Below are 17,008 nucleotides of genomic sequence, written 5' to 3' on the forward strand. Positions count from 1 at the left end.
TCAGAGGGAGCGAGCATGACGCTGATCGCTCCATGTTGGCCTTCGAGAGACTGGATTCACAGAGGTCACGTCCTTCCTAGCGCACTTTCCAAGGACCCTTCCCGAGAGAGTCGCTCTACTCTAACAGCCCCACTTCGAGAGGTACCACAAAACCTCTCCACTCCGAGTCTGACTCCCTTCAGACTATAGAGAAGTTGATCGGGGCGAGAGGCTTTTCAAGACTAGTGGCAAGTGCTATTGCCAAGGCAAAGAAGACCTTCCTATCTTGCGGTGTACCAGCCGGAGTGGGCCGTTTTTGCAGATGGTGCAGGAAGAATGTCTTTTCCTCCACCTCAGCTTCTGTGAATTAGATTGCCGTCTTCCCTTTCCGTTTGAGGAATGTGGATAAGCTGGCAGTCCCGTCTGTTAAAGGATACAGAAGTATGTTGTCGACGACCTTTAGACTCAGAGATTTGGATCTGTCTAACGGCAAAGCCCGTCACGATCTGTGAGGTCTGTTGAAATCTCGAAACTGTATAGTTCGAAGCTTGGAAGTTCCTGATGTCGAAGCCATTCGAACCTCTCCTTTCTGCGAACTTAAAGCACGTGACCAGAAAGGCTTATTATTATTTCTAACCGCTATAGCTACGGCAAAGAGGGTTAGTGAGGTTTAAGCCATCAGCGGACATATTGGCTTTAGAGGACATAATGCGGTGTGTTCTCTAAGCCATTCATTCTTGACTAAGAATGGAAACCCGTCTAACCCTTGGCCCAGAAGCTTGGAGATCAAGGGGATGGCACAAATTATTGGGCAAGATCCAGAGAGAGTCCTGTGCCCTGTCAGGGCTCTCAAGTTTTATCTAGATAAAACTAAGGAAAGTCGAGGTCCTTCGGACAATCTGCGGTGTTCCGTAAAAAGGCCAGACTTGCCCATGTCAAAGAACGCCCTGGCGTTCTTTTTAAAGAGCTTTTTCAAAAGAGGCTCATTCGTCATGTTTGGACAAGGATTTGAAACTTTTAAAGTAAATGCTCACGAGGTGAGGGCGCGGCCTCGGAGGCATTTCTAAAGAGCATGGCACTCAATAACATCCTGAGTGCCACGTTTTAGCGAAGCAACTCTGTGTTTGGTTCACAATACCTGCGGGATGTGAAGACGACATATGAGATCTGCTGCTCGCTAGGGCCATACGTGTCCGCAGACACAATCTTGGGGGCAAGAAGTACCACTCATCCTATCCTATAGAAAAATGGTTAGGAAGAGCTGTTAATTATAGTTGTCGGGTCGGCCGCCAGTGGCGGACTTCTCAATTCTTAAGCCTTAGTTGAACATCCTTAACTTTGGCTAGGTTGGTCAGGTGGTGATATATATTACTTCTTAGCCCTCGTGGTATGGTCAATATGGTCTAGTCACATTGTGGTCACGCTCCCGTTGACAGATCATCTAGAACTCACCAGCTATACAGGTCACTACCTTGCTGGTGACTCTAGCAAAGCAAAAGCTGACTTGGGTGACAGTAATCACGAAGTCAGCTATGCTAACAGGTATGGAACCAAGATGTCAATCATCTGCATGCAATGTGTTTCCTAAATCATTCTATTCTGTCCCTTCCCACCTCCAAAGGTGGGATTCAGCTATATATATATCTGACAGGTAAGTTTCATGAACAAAATGATATTGTTATGATACAATAAAGTTTGTTCATACTTACCTGGCAGATATATATAATCAAGTTTCCACCCACCTCCCCTCAGGGGACAGTGGCACTAGAAAATCTGAATAGAAAATGGGAATGGTTCCTGATACCCACCTCCCAGCGGCGGGAATGGGTACTAACCACCTGGCCGACCACTGCGTGTGTCATAATTTTTGAAATTCTGTCGGACTTCGGAGAATACAGCTATATATATATCTGCCAGGTATGAACAAACTTTATTGTATCATAACAATATCATATTTCGAAACACATACCTTATGGGAATAATCCATAAGGGCCAAGGCAAACGGCAACATACCCAGCCAAACTTTTTTATACTACCCATTTTCAATACTTTCTATGTACTATACTGTAATTTTTTCTAATATGAAATTGTTCTTATGGATAAATAAAACATTAAAAAGGTTTTAATAATTTGAAAAAGTTTAAAATTACACAGAGGATGGTGAAAACTCCCACACGTAAACAGTGCCACCATTGGGTGCAAGTGTACTGTACGATACAGTCATTTCCTTTGAAAAACCTTTTGGATGGAATTTCCTCTACCTATCCTCTGCCAAAAAACCTTCAAACTCCTCTTATCTCATCCTCCGTGAAGAGTTCTTCTGCTGAAGGAAGGCTTTGTGAACCATTTGAGGTTTTGGGGACTAGCGGATCATGCGTGTCTTCACTCTCGTTAGGCCTAACAAACTGGTTGCAAGCGCCTGTCTGTTTATTTGTCCGGCACGTTCACTATGTAATCGTTTTCATATAAATTTATTCTATGATAAAAAAGAACTGATGAAAATTCAAAATTTTGTATTAAATTACAATTTCTTAAATTATAAATTATAAAAATTCAAAATTCAACATGAAATGACAGTTTCTTGAAAAGTTTAGATCGAACAATTCTCTCTCTCTCTCTCTCTCTCTCTCTCTCTCTCTCTCTCTCTCTCTCTCTCTCTCTCTCTCTCAAAAATTCAAAATTTGAAATGAAATTACAATTTCTTAAAATGAAATGATAAAAATTCAAAATTCAACATGAAATGACAAGTTTCTTGAAAAGTTTAGATCGAACGATTCTCTCTCTCTCTCTCTCTCTCTCTCTCTCTCTCTCTCTCTCTCTCTCTCTCTCTCTGTTAATTACTTCTACTAGTCATTTTCATCAAAACCTATTTCAACAATAGAAAAAAATAAGTGATCAAATCTGCATGATGCAGATGATCAGAATACACTTCGCAGATCTGAATAATACATATGGCAATGATCATTCATACACACTGGGCTATGACGTCACAAATGCACGAGGCAGAGCCTAACGTCTTGGCTAATGGCTGAGCAGGAAATCTTTCTCTCGCATTCCCCCTTGGAGGAATAGTAGTTTTTTCCCTCCAAGCATTCCCCCCCCCCCCCCCCTCTCTCAGATACCAGCAAACCCTCCCACATCTAAAATACTTGAAAAGACAATAGATTTAATACGTTTTGCGGCACGTGACTCGCAGAATTTGAACGGCTTCGCTATAAATATTTTCATTTTCAACAGATTTTTAAAATTTTACTCTTTTAGGTGAATTAGAAAGCTTCGTATTTGAAGGATTTTGAGCATGAGTAGTAATTTTCAGGAAAGTACATGTTTAGCTGGAGCCAGTTCTTTCATTAGAGGTCATATCCATTGTCTATTATTTTGATATTTGAAGGAAAATATTCTTATGTCTGATATAAAAGTGTTTTGTAGCACAAGAACTGCTGCTTTTGTTCATCCACTGAGTCTTAAGAATCAAATCTGGTGTGTGTCCATGTGGCTTGTAATTGTCATTACATGTACTATTAGCATTTATTCTTTTTTTGTTACTAAAAGCTTGTCTTAACAGTTTTCACATAATTATAAGGTAGTTTGTGAAAGCAAAGTAATTGGAATTTATATGAGTATAAAGTATGTAGTTAACAGTAGAGAATATGAAATTACATGAGATATTTGCTTAAGGTATATCTATGATTAATATGTTTTTGATATACATTCTTATCATATCTATCTTGTCCACAGATGGCTTATCAGTTACGGGTAAATATAGTTCCCTTCAGTTTCCGTTGTATGGCCATGATCACATCCTCACTGAAGTGTCCAGTCTGTATTAGTCATGTGAATCCTTTTGTTTTTCAACAGATACTTAGAATTTTGATTTCCTGGCATGATTTACTAGTGGAAAGTCTGTTACCAGTTAGCTTCCAGGAACAATATTTACCCTTATGTTGACCTGCATTGACAGAACTTCTTTTTTCACTTATGCTCTTTGGGCAACATTTTTAGACTTCATTCATTTTGTGTGTATAAAGGTGGCATTTATGGCAATCATTTCATCTGTATTTGTGAAGTTTAGTGCATTTTGTGACCTGAGGTAAATTTTGCCATGCTTCCTTGATTTTGTTATCCCTTTCAACTTAATATCACCCTTTTTATTTCAGCATGTGTATAGAAAAAATGCAGACAGTTAATGACTCGTAAGGATGTAAAAAGATAAAAAGGTACATTTATATGTTGGTGATAGTGATGAAGGTGATTATTATTGTTTTTCCCTCTTAGTTCTACTATTAGAGCACTTAAAGTGAATGACAGTTTACAAAATGACAACATTTATTATACAGTTGGTCGTCGCTTAATTGTGGATCTGCATTCGTGGATCTGCTGTCACGGTTTCAGTTAGCCACAGGTTTTTCCCTGGACCACATATCTTCATAATAAATAGCCTATTCAAGGAATGATTCCATGTCAATGAAATCAATCTTTAACTCTGAGTGGCGAGTGAACAAAATGTAATCATCCAGTTATATGGTTGCGTTCACAGTTACCTTTATTATTCAGTAACCTTTCAAAAATTTTAATAATAGTGTAATTACAGTTGTAATAACATTTGGGTTAAAATTAATTTTTAATTCAAAAATCATTATCATTTTGGTAGTAAATAACTTCTTCGAACAATGCAGTTGTACAAACAATAATTGTTCTAGATTATCGTATTATTGTTTGCATATCTTCATAATAAAAAGTATATGAGAGGAAAAATTCCTTGGGGAAAGCATTTTTCAAAAGACAAAAATACACTTTACAGTATGCATTGATTACTTTATTTTGGTGTGGTTACATTAATATCACAGTATGGAACTGTAATCAGTAGAGTAAATATTTTTTTTTTTATCATAAATGAATATTCATTCACGAAACATTAACATAAAAATACGTATGAAGATCGCCATAACGTCACCAAACCTACAGTCTCATTCAGAAAATATTTAAGTTAAAAAAGCGCAAATTTAGTGATCCATGTGTTGATTTTATAAATGTTTGTGCTTTTATGTTTAAAGTGTGTATGAAAATATATTATTTATAGGGTATTTTTATTTTTGTACGTAAATATGATACAAATTAAGGCAGCTTTTGTAACTGACCTCAGGTTATCAGAGGATGTTTTTTCATGTTCATTCTTGACCGCCGCTGTTCCGAAAAGTGCATTTACAAAGACTTCATGTGGTTATATTTTATTAATTTAGGAGCTAATTATAACTCATTTTATTAATGAAACTACAGATTTTTGTTGTAATGAAACTTCAGCTTTTTGTTATAAGTTTTCATGCATTTACAGTGGTACCTCGACATACAAAAGGCTCAACTTAAGAAAAACTCGAGATACGAAAGCAAACATGAAAAATTTTACAGCTCTACATACCAATCAAGATACGAAAGGTTGTTGCTGTAAAGTCCTGAGATTCGTCCGGACCACCGAGAACAATTTTAAAACTCCCGCGCCGCCAGCTAAGTAAACTCGCCACCATCCTCCCACTCTCCCATTGGTTCCTGATGCTAGTCACCCCATCCTGCTCTCCTATTGGTCAGCATCTACCCCTTGTGCTTTAAGTATTCTGTTGGTAAAAGGATGCTGTAAATTGAAAAACTTATTCATGCAACACATTTAATAAAAAAAAAAAACATTAGGTAAAGATAGAATAAAGAATATAAATGAATGGTTATTATACTGTTTGGTAGTTTCAGTAGTTGAAGAGATAATGAACATTTATGGCTTACTGTGTGAAGTGATTGCTTGGCGATCGTTCGATACTCATAAGTGCTGGATGTAATCAGAAGTTTGGAAGCTTTTTTTTTTTTTTTTTTTTTTTTTTTTTTTTTTTTTTTTTTTTTTTTTTTTTTTTTTTTTTTTTTTTTTTTTTTTTTTTTTTTTTTTTTTTTTTTTTATTATAGTTAATGGTTACTTAACCCTTAAACGCCGAATCGGTAAAAATCAAAAACTCCCCCGAATTCCGGAGCCGGTTTTGAGTGAGCGCGGAAGCGGAAAAAATAATTTTTTCAAAAAATCACAGCGCGCTTAGTTTTAAAGATTAAGAGTTCATTTTTGGCTCCGTTTTTTGTCATTGCCTGAGGTTTAGTATGCAATCATCAGAAAGGAAAAATAATATCATTATCATATGTAAATAATGCGATATATGGTGGCGAAAAAAAAAAATTCATACATAATTGTATTAAAATCACGCTGTGCAAAAAACGGTTAAAGCTAACGAGTTTTTTTTTTTTTTGTTGTATTGTACACTAAATTGCAATCATTTTGATATATAATACATTGTAAAACAATAAAAGCAACACCGGGAAAATATTTTCACAAAATTATGTACGAATTCGTAACGTGCGGACGTAAAAAAATATTTTTTTCAAAAATTCACCGTAAATCTCAATATTGTTCTAGAGACTTCCAATTTGTTTCAAAATGAATACAAATGATTGAATATTACGATACTGTAAGAGTTTTAGCTTACAATTGCGTTTTTCGACCATTTCGGTAGTCAAAGTTGACCGAACGCGGTTTTTTTTCTATTTATCGTGATTTATATGCAAATATTTCTAAAATGAGGAAAGCTACAACCTTCAAATATTTTTCCTTTTATTTTACATGAAATTGCGCACATTTTCATATATAAAACTCTATGAAATGCCTAATATGAAACGGAGCAAATTTTCCGAGAATTCGATGTACGCAATTCGGAGATTTATGGCGGAGAATCCGCGCGCGGAGGGAAGGAAAGCTTTTTTCATAAATTCACCATAAATCGAAATATTGTGCTAGAGACTTCCAATTTGTTGCAAAATGAAGGTAAATGATTGAATATTACTAAAATATAAGAGTTTTAGCTTACAATTGCGTTTTTCGACCATTTCAGTAGAGTCAAAGTTGACCGAACGTGGTTTTTTTTCTTTCTATTTAGCGTTGATTTATATGCAAATATTTCGAAAATGAGAAAAGCTACAAACTTCAATTATTTTTTGGTGTATTCTACATGAAATTGCGCACATTTTCATATATAAAACTTTATGTAACGGCTAATTTAAAATGGTGCAAACATTACCACAATCGTACGTATGATTTTTTCAGAAGAGTTACCGCTCGGACGTAAGGAAAATTTTATTTTTTTCATAAATTCACCATAAATCGAAATATTGTGCTAGAGACTTCCAATTTGTTACAAAATGAAGTTAAATGATTGAATATTACTAAAATATAAGAGTTTTAGCTTACAATTGCGTTTTTCGACCATTTCGGTAGAGTCAAAATTGACCGAAGGTTGAAAATTTGTCACTTATCATTTTTTATATGAAAATATTTCAAAACTGATAAAAGCTACAACCATGGGTTGTTTTTAGTTGTATTGTGCATGAAATTGCGCACATTTCCATATATAAAACTTTATGTAACAGCTAATTTTAAAATGGTGCAAACATTACCATAATCGCATGTATGATTTTTTTCGGAAGAGTTACCGCGCGGACGTAAGGAAAAAGTTTTTTCATAAATTCACCATAAATCGAAATATTGTGCTAGAGACTTCCAATTTGTTGCAAAATTAAGGTAAATAGTCGAATATTACTACAATATAAGAGTTTTAGCTTACAATTGCGTTTTTCGACCATTTCGGTAGAGTCAAAGTTGACCGAAGGTTGAAATTTTGGCAATTATCGCAATTTATATGGAAATATTTCAAAACTGATAAAAGTTACAATCATGACTATTTTTTGTTGTATTCTAAATGAAATTGCGCACATTTTCATATATAATATTTCATGTAACGGATAATTTAAAACGGTGCAAAAATTATGTCAAAGTGACGAAATAATTTTTGAGATGTGTCACTGATACTTTTTAGTGCGATAAGAAAGAAATTCGCGCTTGCGCGCCTGCGTAACGATTGTAAACAAAACAGCGCCTTGATCCATGAACTCCCAGCATCCCCCAAGGCGCGTGATTCAAAAGTTTTCGGCTGGTAGGCCTATAAGTATTTTTCCGCGAATTTTTAAAAAAAAATTTTGAGCCGACGTATGGTACGTCCATTCGGAAATCGGGGGAGATTTTGACTCGACATTTAATACGTCCATTCGGCGTTTAAGGGTTAATAATTATTTTAAATGAGTACATGCAATACATTTAATAAAAAAAATTGTGAATTAGATATCATAAAATATAAAATAAATCTGACTGCCAACAAATACGTATTTTTTAGAATTCTTCTGTTTTAATATTACATTACGTATATGTTTCATTATAGCTGTCAGTAACTCTGTACGTATCTCCATTAGGTAAAGATAGAATAAAGAATAGAAATGAATGGTTATTATACTGTTTGGTATTTTCTTTAGTTGAAGAGAGATACTAATGAAAATTTATAGCTTACTGTGTCCTAGGAAAAATGATTGCTTGGGGTTCGTTCGGTACTCGTAAGATGGTAAGAGCTGAATGTAAACAATCGATTGGAAGTTTTTTTTTTTTTTTTTTTTTTTTTTTTGTTATATAGTTAATGATTAATTAATAATTATTTGAAATGAGTACATACTGATTATTTATACATTTTATTGGCATATTCTAAGCTTTTAGCTTCTTGGGTCTAGATGTCAGAATCAGAGACTAGGCTACAGTAGCAACCGCTAACATAGGCTAGGCTTATTGCTAAGGGACATATGCTAAAGTCCTAATATAAGCAGTAAAAATGGGGTTGAACATTACATGCAGTTGAATATTACTCAAGTATGTACAGTATTTTGCCTTTTTGGAGTCATATTTCTTCCGTCGGGTCGGCGTCGTAACCCTAGAACATGTGTTTTAGGCCTGGAAATATAATTTACTGGGGTGTTTTTGGAGGGCTTGGAACGGATTAGTCATTTTACATGTAAAATGTGGTCCAAGATACAAAAACCTCATGATACGAAGGGCGCCTCAGAACGGATTAATTTCGTATCTCGAGGTACTACTGTATGTTTAAAATGTGTATGAAAAATGTATTACAGGGTATTTTTTTATTTTTGCACATAAATATAATACAATGGCATTATGCATGTCCATTTGAAGTCTTTGTAACAGCCCTTCACATGATGAAGACAATAGGTTGTTCAGTCGCACCTGAATAATAAAATTTTAATTTATATAATTGAATCACATTTTTATAACAAATTATATCTAAAATTGTTGCATAAATTGATTTTAAAAGAAAACTTGCATATAGATTTGATTTTGCAACACTGCAATTTGTTTGTTTTTCCATGGGATAGAAGTGGAAAATATAACTGTGGAACTCGGTCGATATTTTGCTTTGTTACTCGATTAAAAAATTGAGGTACGACTGCATGAGCTCGAGATGCCGCATAGTGACAAAAATTAAGATAAGCACAAAATAAATAGTAAATATGCATCTTTTCCATAAATCTTTGAAAAAGTTATACATTACTTCACTGTATCCAATAATATTGTATGTATTCTCATATTATTGTATTATAAAATACTTCGGTAAATCTAAGCTAGTATTCCGCAGAGCGGCCAATGTTTTGGTTTGGAAATCAGCTGATGGCAAATATGAGTTTGTTTCGCCATATTTAATGCAATTCTGAGCGAATTTTCTTGCTTCTAGTTAGTATAAATGAATATCTAGATACTTGACTTAATTAATATGAGACTAGGTTATTTTTCCTTATACAACATGTTTTTAGGTGGAAATATGACTTGAATATGTCTCTTTGTGATTGTGAACTAATTTTTTTTTTTTTTAAAGTTTACTTTGGCAGCATGCTTATTTGGTAAAAAAATTATGTGATTCCGTTTGCAATTTTCCTTTATATCATCGTAATACGAACTTTACGTTATTTATCTTATATCGGCGTGAAACCAACTGTAAAATGTGTTCTTTCAAGCACATTAGTTTTGATTAAAATTGTTTTATTTCAATTTTATCTACGGTTATGTTTGATGGCTTACGTTTACGAGAGTTTTATCCTTGTTGCCGATGCGCGATAATGGTCATTAGCAGCTTGAACAGTTTTCTCAGCTTCAGCTATAGCTAGGTTTAAATTCAACAGTATATCTCCCAATTGATCTTTGATCTATATTGATCTTTGATCTATATTGATCTTTGATCTATAGCGAATAAAGTTATTTCATTAAGATATCTCAGTCTTATTCTACGTAACGTCATTTATAACAACTATAGTAATAGTGTACTATAGTACGATGATTGAAATACGAGCCAAACGGATGTTGTTATCCAATTCGGTTATACTTCGAAAAAAAAAAGTTGTTTCTCGTTCGGTTGTTCATGGCTGTACACGTTTATGCAACAAGTATAATGTTAAAACCATGATTTCATCATTCTCTTTTGTTGTTTTTGAACTCGTGTAACTAGAAGATGGGATAAAGTTAGGCTATTATAATTTAGTCTCATAAAATCGGATTATCTAAGACGAATTATTGGAACTTGAACACTACAGCTACCTGTACATTGTATAAAACCTTATTATATCTTTTCATACTCTAGACACCCAAAGGATTAAAGTTAGGTTTTTTCACTTTACAGTACATATTTATAATACTATACGTAATGTACTGTACAGTACTACTGTACAGTATATTCTATAGTACTATACTGCATAAATATAATTTTACTTATTGCGCCATTGTGGGATTATGCGCCGTTTGACTGGTCTAGGGCGCTGTTAACTGGTCTAGTATTCCGGAAGAAGATGTGCTGCGGGTGTAGGCTTTAAAGAAGCTTAGCGTCGAAAATCGGTTGGCGCTGGCGGCCAGGAATGGATCCCCTGCCACTAAACGAGGGCCGCCTGTATTGTAAAAGAGAAAAAAGATGAACACAGTTTAACTTTTAGACCCAGTAGGCTATCGAATACAAGTATAAACTAGATAATCAGTCAGTTCGAAGTAAGAGCATTTGTTCAATAAATGATACAAAATTTTCTTGAAAATTTTATTCGAAAAACGAAAAGTTCGACATGAAAAACGTTCAACAAACGAGGTACCACTGTATAAAAGAACAGATTGTCCCCGACATTTACTATAGGTACATGTTGCCATTTTTTTTAATTCTTTCTCTGATTTACTGAACTGTGCTTCATTACAAGTTTAGTGGTTGAATCAAGGATTATCACACATTTTAATAGTTATAGGTATAAGCCACGAAGGAAAGATAAACAACGGAGTTTCTGCAAGATCTTTCGACTCAACGTCCTTTACTTAGCAGACGAACTGACTTACATGAGAAATTGAGAGTACAGGAGAGGTCGTATAAGTGACAGATAGGGATTATAAAGAGATTAGTACCTAGAATCCAACACACCTGGAGAATGAGTAATCTTTCCAAACAAGCACAAACATGGGTACAATTCAAGAACAAAAAGATTAAGTCCAACTGCTCAAACACAGGGAAAAGACAATTAAAGGATTATACAGGGCAATAGCTGACCACATTCAAATCTTTGGTAAACAAAAACTTATTCACAAAAACATATTAAACCTACATTTACAAAGAAAATATCACACAGGCAACTAATTTGTATTTAAGTCTGTAATTATATCTTTGAGGCCATTCTTAAACATGTCACAAATACAAGGGTCTAAATGAAACAGGCCACGACTAATATTAAAATTTCAATGGGAAGTAAGTTGTCTTATGGCAGATTCTAAAGATTTCGTGATAAGACATCTTTTGATCTTGCAATTACTGAACTACCAATCCAATTTATCCGGTGGTTGTTTTCACTTAAATGAATGAATATTGCATTAGATGTTTGCCCAGTTTTGACAGAATATTTATGCTGTTTTAATCTTATTTCTAAGCCCTTGCTCGACTGTCCAAGATAAAAAGAGGGGCAGTCCATACATGGAATTTTATATATTATGTTGTTGCTTTTCCTGGGGTCATTTTTATTAACATTCCTTTTAGTGTGTTATTATAGGAAAAAAAACAAGGTTGACCTTAAAGGCTTTTAACAATGATTTAATGGTTTCAAATCCGTTAAAATAAGGCAAACCGAGAATGTTCTTAGAATTTTCTTTCTCCGTGTTACTTACACTATAAAACTTTTTGTGGACTTTATTATAGCAATTATTTAATGTATGTGAAGGATAACATAAATCTTTCCCTATTTTTCCTATGTATTCAGTTTCTTGATCCAAATATAGGGAACTGACAATGTGCAATGCTCGTAAAAACATAGAAGATAAATTTGATATTTTGATGTGAAGATGGTGGCCTGAATAGAAATGAATATAAGTTAAGTTGTTGGTTGGTTTCTTATAAATACTGAATTTACATTGAAATGGTTCTCTGTGTATCAAAACTTCTAAGAAAGGGAGGCAATTGTCTTTCTCCAATTCTAGAGTAAACTTAATTGATGGTACCTGGTTATTTAATTTAGAGAGTAAATCATTTACATCAATACCAGCAGGCAGAACAGCTAAAATATCATCAACACAACATATCTATACCACTTTATAGGAATATAAATATTAGGTAAATAGCATTTTTCAAAGAATTCCACTTACAAGTTTGAGAGGAGTGGTGATCAAGGGTTGCCCATTGCCATGCCAAATATTTGGTGATAAAATTCACCATTGAATATAAACTTACAATCACAAATGCACAACCTATTGAGTGAAATAATGTGACTTACAGGTAGAGGTAATTCATGCCGAGTTAGTTCATTACCAAGATATTCTAAAATAGAGTCTATAGGGACTTTAGTAATGAGCTCCATCAGCTGATTCTCAGAACATAAACAAAAGACAAAAATAGACTTTTATAACTGTATTTTGCTGTTTGTTCATTAGTATTACAGTATGGTACTGTAATCATTACAGTAAATAATTTTTTATCATAAATGTATTCATTCACGAAATAGGTAGTTTTGTGCAGCAGCCATAACAGGAAAGGAATTATTAGCTAATATACTTTTGTTTGCAGATCTGATGAGGGGGGAAACTGAAAATAGGCATTATAGAGACAAACCTTAAACACACAAAAACAAAGGTGAATAAAATGAGCAAGGGAGCAAATTCAAGGAACAGCTCCCTTCTACTGCTACTAATAAAAGCATGCAATGTGTTTGCTATACTAGTTTTAATTTGCAATTTGCAGTAAGTGCATGTGTATCATCAATCAACATAAGCTAGGCTGGATCAATGGCGAGTGCCCATATGATAGTTTAAGGTATATTTGGTGTTTGAACTAGTATTAAAATAGGCAGTTAGCCTTTAAGAATTTTTATAGATAGGACGTCTTTGGTGTTTTAAGTGTAAAAGTAGGCAGTTCCCAGCGATTACTGAGGCCCCACCGTATTGAGTTGTACCCATTATAAATCATATTAAGAAAAATTAATACATGTAACTACTGTACTTCAACATTTGAGGTCCCTTACATCACACAACAATGGAGTTAGTGATGGTGTTATTATAACTTAGAGCAGTGTATGTAGTACTGCACTTGTGCAGTACTACATACACTATTAGATTATACATACACTATTAGATTATACAATGCACTATGTGCATTGTATAATCTAATAGTTAAACATGCAAGAACTTGACAACCCTGGATGTAATTGTATTGAGAATATGTTCCTTGCCAAACCCCAAGAGGGGAAAAGCTGCATTAACGAATATAAAAGCAATATACTTATATATGGGTTTAAGAAGGGTAATTGAACTATTATTAGGATATAATAGCCCTGAGAAGCTTGTGTATATGTATATGTGTTTTTAGAAAATAAAAGTCCTTTCTAGACAGTTAAAGTGTACAGTCAGTGTGTGTGCTTGTGGTATTGGGAACTGATTCCTTTGAAACTGGGAGTTTATGAGTTTATGGTATTTTGGTGGTTCTTTAACCTTCTCCCTCGTCTTCCATGTTTCAGAGCATTTCAGATATATTGAAGTTGATGGTAAATTTTCTGACAGTTCTCTTTACTGAATCACTATTTTCATATTTCATTAGAGTTGATACTAGTTGTGACATATTCCTTATTTTTTATATTATAACTTGATTAACCGGAGCGGCTACAGTTTACCGGGCCCACCCTATCTTCAACCAATTTTCTAGTTATGACCTACCGCTAGATGGCGGTAAGTTCTGACAAGAAAATAGGTGGAGGGATACACCAAAAATGGCAACAAGACGAAAACTTATAAAAAAAATGTTTAGCGGTCAATTTTTGGACACTCCTGATTTCAGGTTTGGCGTGGCGGAACGGCACTTCACACCTTGTCTGCATCGTGAAAGATTCTTGGCAAGCACATTTGTTCTGGCAAGCGTGAATTTTTGCGCTGCGCTTGCTTTGCGAAAAGGGGTTACAGGGGACAAAATTTTACTCCTCCTCTATTTACGCACGAGTGTACTCCTAACCAAGAGAATCCTACTGTGTCGGGTCGAGGTCGAACTACTTACCTATGCGGAGGGATTTGGTTGTTGCGTAGTTGGGCCCGTTAAACTGTAAACTACCCGATTAACCGTTAATGGATGGATACCCTCGCACGAGTAGTAATAACAGGTTTTAGGTGGTGGATTGATTCATTCATGGTGAGTAATATCATTATGTGGCCATAGATTCAATAATGACAACTTTTAGACTGGCTAAGATGAGAGATTGGGCAGCTCAGGAGCTTAGTTGTGATCTTGACTTCTAGAAGGATGTATTACTGCATCCCTGTCTCACATGAAGTCTTTTATGAATTTGTTTATAAATATACCAAGGGGTTGCTGTTGGTTTTAGTCATTATCTTTTATGATCGCATGTCAGTTATAAAAGTACTGCGTCTTTGTTCTTGGCAAAAAGTTAAGTATATCTTAGATTAGCATCTCTCCTAGGGCTGCCCCAAAGGATTAGATATTTCTGGGCTCAGCTCGTGTCGCTGCGCGAAATATCCTTTAATCTATTATTTCTAGGGTAAATGTACTAACACATACCAGAGAATAAATAAAATAAAGAAAAAGGTCAGTATAACTGACTCGCTCACCCTCTAGGAGGGTGTCGGTATGAACACTAGGCGAGTGAGACCACTACCACGAGCCAAATGCCAATAGAAATCTCCCACTACAAAATCCCTCCAAGAGGGGAGCCGACCCACAGAGTGAGCAGCTCGTACTACTACTACTCCATCCCATGCTGCCGACTGCTGCGCCTCTAGTGGCCATCCTTTCAAGTTAGCGCCAGGAGCCACACGTGCTAATTTTCTCTCTGTGTTTTTTGTGCCCTTTCGTGGATTTTTGCTATAATGGAGCGTGCAGCTATCGCAGCAGCTAAGTTAAGTACTCAGTATTTACGATTAGTTGGTTTTTTCCGTCCCTGAGACAGTATTTGCCGTTTTTTAGGTATAAATACGTTCTCGGGGTCGGAAGCATGGCAGCATGGTTCTGCCGCGTGATGGGTTCGTTCTTGGTCTCCCATACCTAGAACATCCCTTATTATGTACGCTCTATTTGATTATCCGCTTTGTTTAGTTTAAGGTCTACTCAGGTTGTCATGCATGCATGTATTCACCTTATGTAGGCTTTTTCTATCCAGACCCTAGTCCAGGCTCTTAGTATCGGCCTCTGACTAGCTTTGAGTGGTAGACCTGCCTTCGGGTTAGTCGTACACTCCTGGATTTTTTCTCCTGCTATATTACTTTCTCTCTTTCATTTTGGTTTTATTTATTATATGTATTTTATCATAGTTAGGTTAGTTAGGCGTCTGGCTTAGCCTAGGTCCTGGTTCATAGAGCCTATACTACCGCTGATCAGTTCGGTTGCTTCCCTATAGTATCTCTCTGATCAGTTGGTTTTAGCCCCGTGGGCCTGTATGCTACCGCTTTTCAGTCCAAGTTGCTTCCCGATAGCTTCTCTCTGATCAGTTGGTTGGCCTAGGTTGGGTGATCGTATCTCACTTACCGCCTCGTGGTCACTTCGTGATCACGAGACAGCCAGACGCCTGCCCAGTCACCCTTCCCCCCCTCCCGCTCTTCCATAGAGTCGGGCGGGGGTGGGTCGGTCTGCCCATGCTCGCTCCACATACCCGAGCCTGCCTCCCTCTCTCTCCTCATGCGGAGGGGCTAGGGAGTCGGGACAGACCCAGACTGGTCTCGACCTCTCCGGCTTCTCGGTCCGGCCGGGTGGTACGTTGTGGGGGGCCCTGGCCTTCCCCCCCCCTCCTCCCCCCCCTACTACCTGTTACTACCTCGCTCCGGGCTAGCTCGAGCATGTATGTCCTCTCGCCCTTTCCCTCCTTACTAGAGCTCCTCCCTGACCGGAGTCCTGGTATCCAGCGGAAGGGGCTAGTCCACTCGGTAGAGTGGACCGGATCATACAGTAGGTCACTACTAACCTTACCGTATTGCTGAGTTACTACACTCCGCTTCACACTGGACCTAGTCCGGTTCGCTTGAGTTTAGGTTTAAGTTATCTATAAGTTTATCTTAAGTACCTTAAACCATCCCCCTCCCTTTCATATCTTACCGGATCTCTCCGGGATTATAGCCTATTCAGGCAAAGCGGGAGGGGTTATGCCCAAAATTTTTTCCGAGCTCCGGCATGTAACGGAGTTCTTTTGTCCTTTAGTCTGTAAGTGATGCCTTTTAAGATACTCATGTGTCTTCCCACTTACAGGCCCACCAAAACTGTGAGCATCCGGGATGTTCCGCTACACTTCAGGACCCCTGTGGACACGAGTTTGCGCCGGTCCCAATGCTCCAATGCGCGACTCCGAACGGGGACATCCAGGTCTGGTACCATGAGACGTGTACCATATGGTTACGATCTGGTGAGCCAGCTTTGGTTTTGGAAGGGGTAAGTATTCCATCTCCAGTAGCTGCTCCGCTTCCGTTTTAGTGCTTAAGTTTTCATCATTTACTTTAACTTAAGGCATCTAGTTTAAGTTATACTTTAAGTTTTAGTTTTAAGTGATTCTTAAATCTAAAATACGCCCTCTCTTACAGGCTCCGGCAGTAAGGGATACCGCACTGGCTACCCTGCGG

The 17,008-nt window shown here is 36.5% G+C and overlaps 1 pseudogene; it reads left to right on the forward strand.

The window, feature by feature from the left end:
- LOC135224485 (AP-1 complex subunit beta-1-like) overlaps positions 1 to 17,008 on the forward strand; it is a 191,584-nt pseudogene that overhangs the window by 90,259 nt on the left and 84,317 nt on the right.

The sequence above is a fragment of the Macrobrachium nipponense genome, chromosome 12 (genome assembly GCF_015104395.2).
Source record: "Macrobrachium nipponense isolate FS-2020 chromosome 12, ASM1510439v2, whole genome shotgun sequence".
NCBI classification, from domain to species: domain Eukaryota; kingdom Metazoa; phylum Arthropoda; class Malacostraca; order Decapoda; family Palaemonidae; genus Macrobrachium; species Macrobrachium nipponense.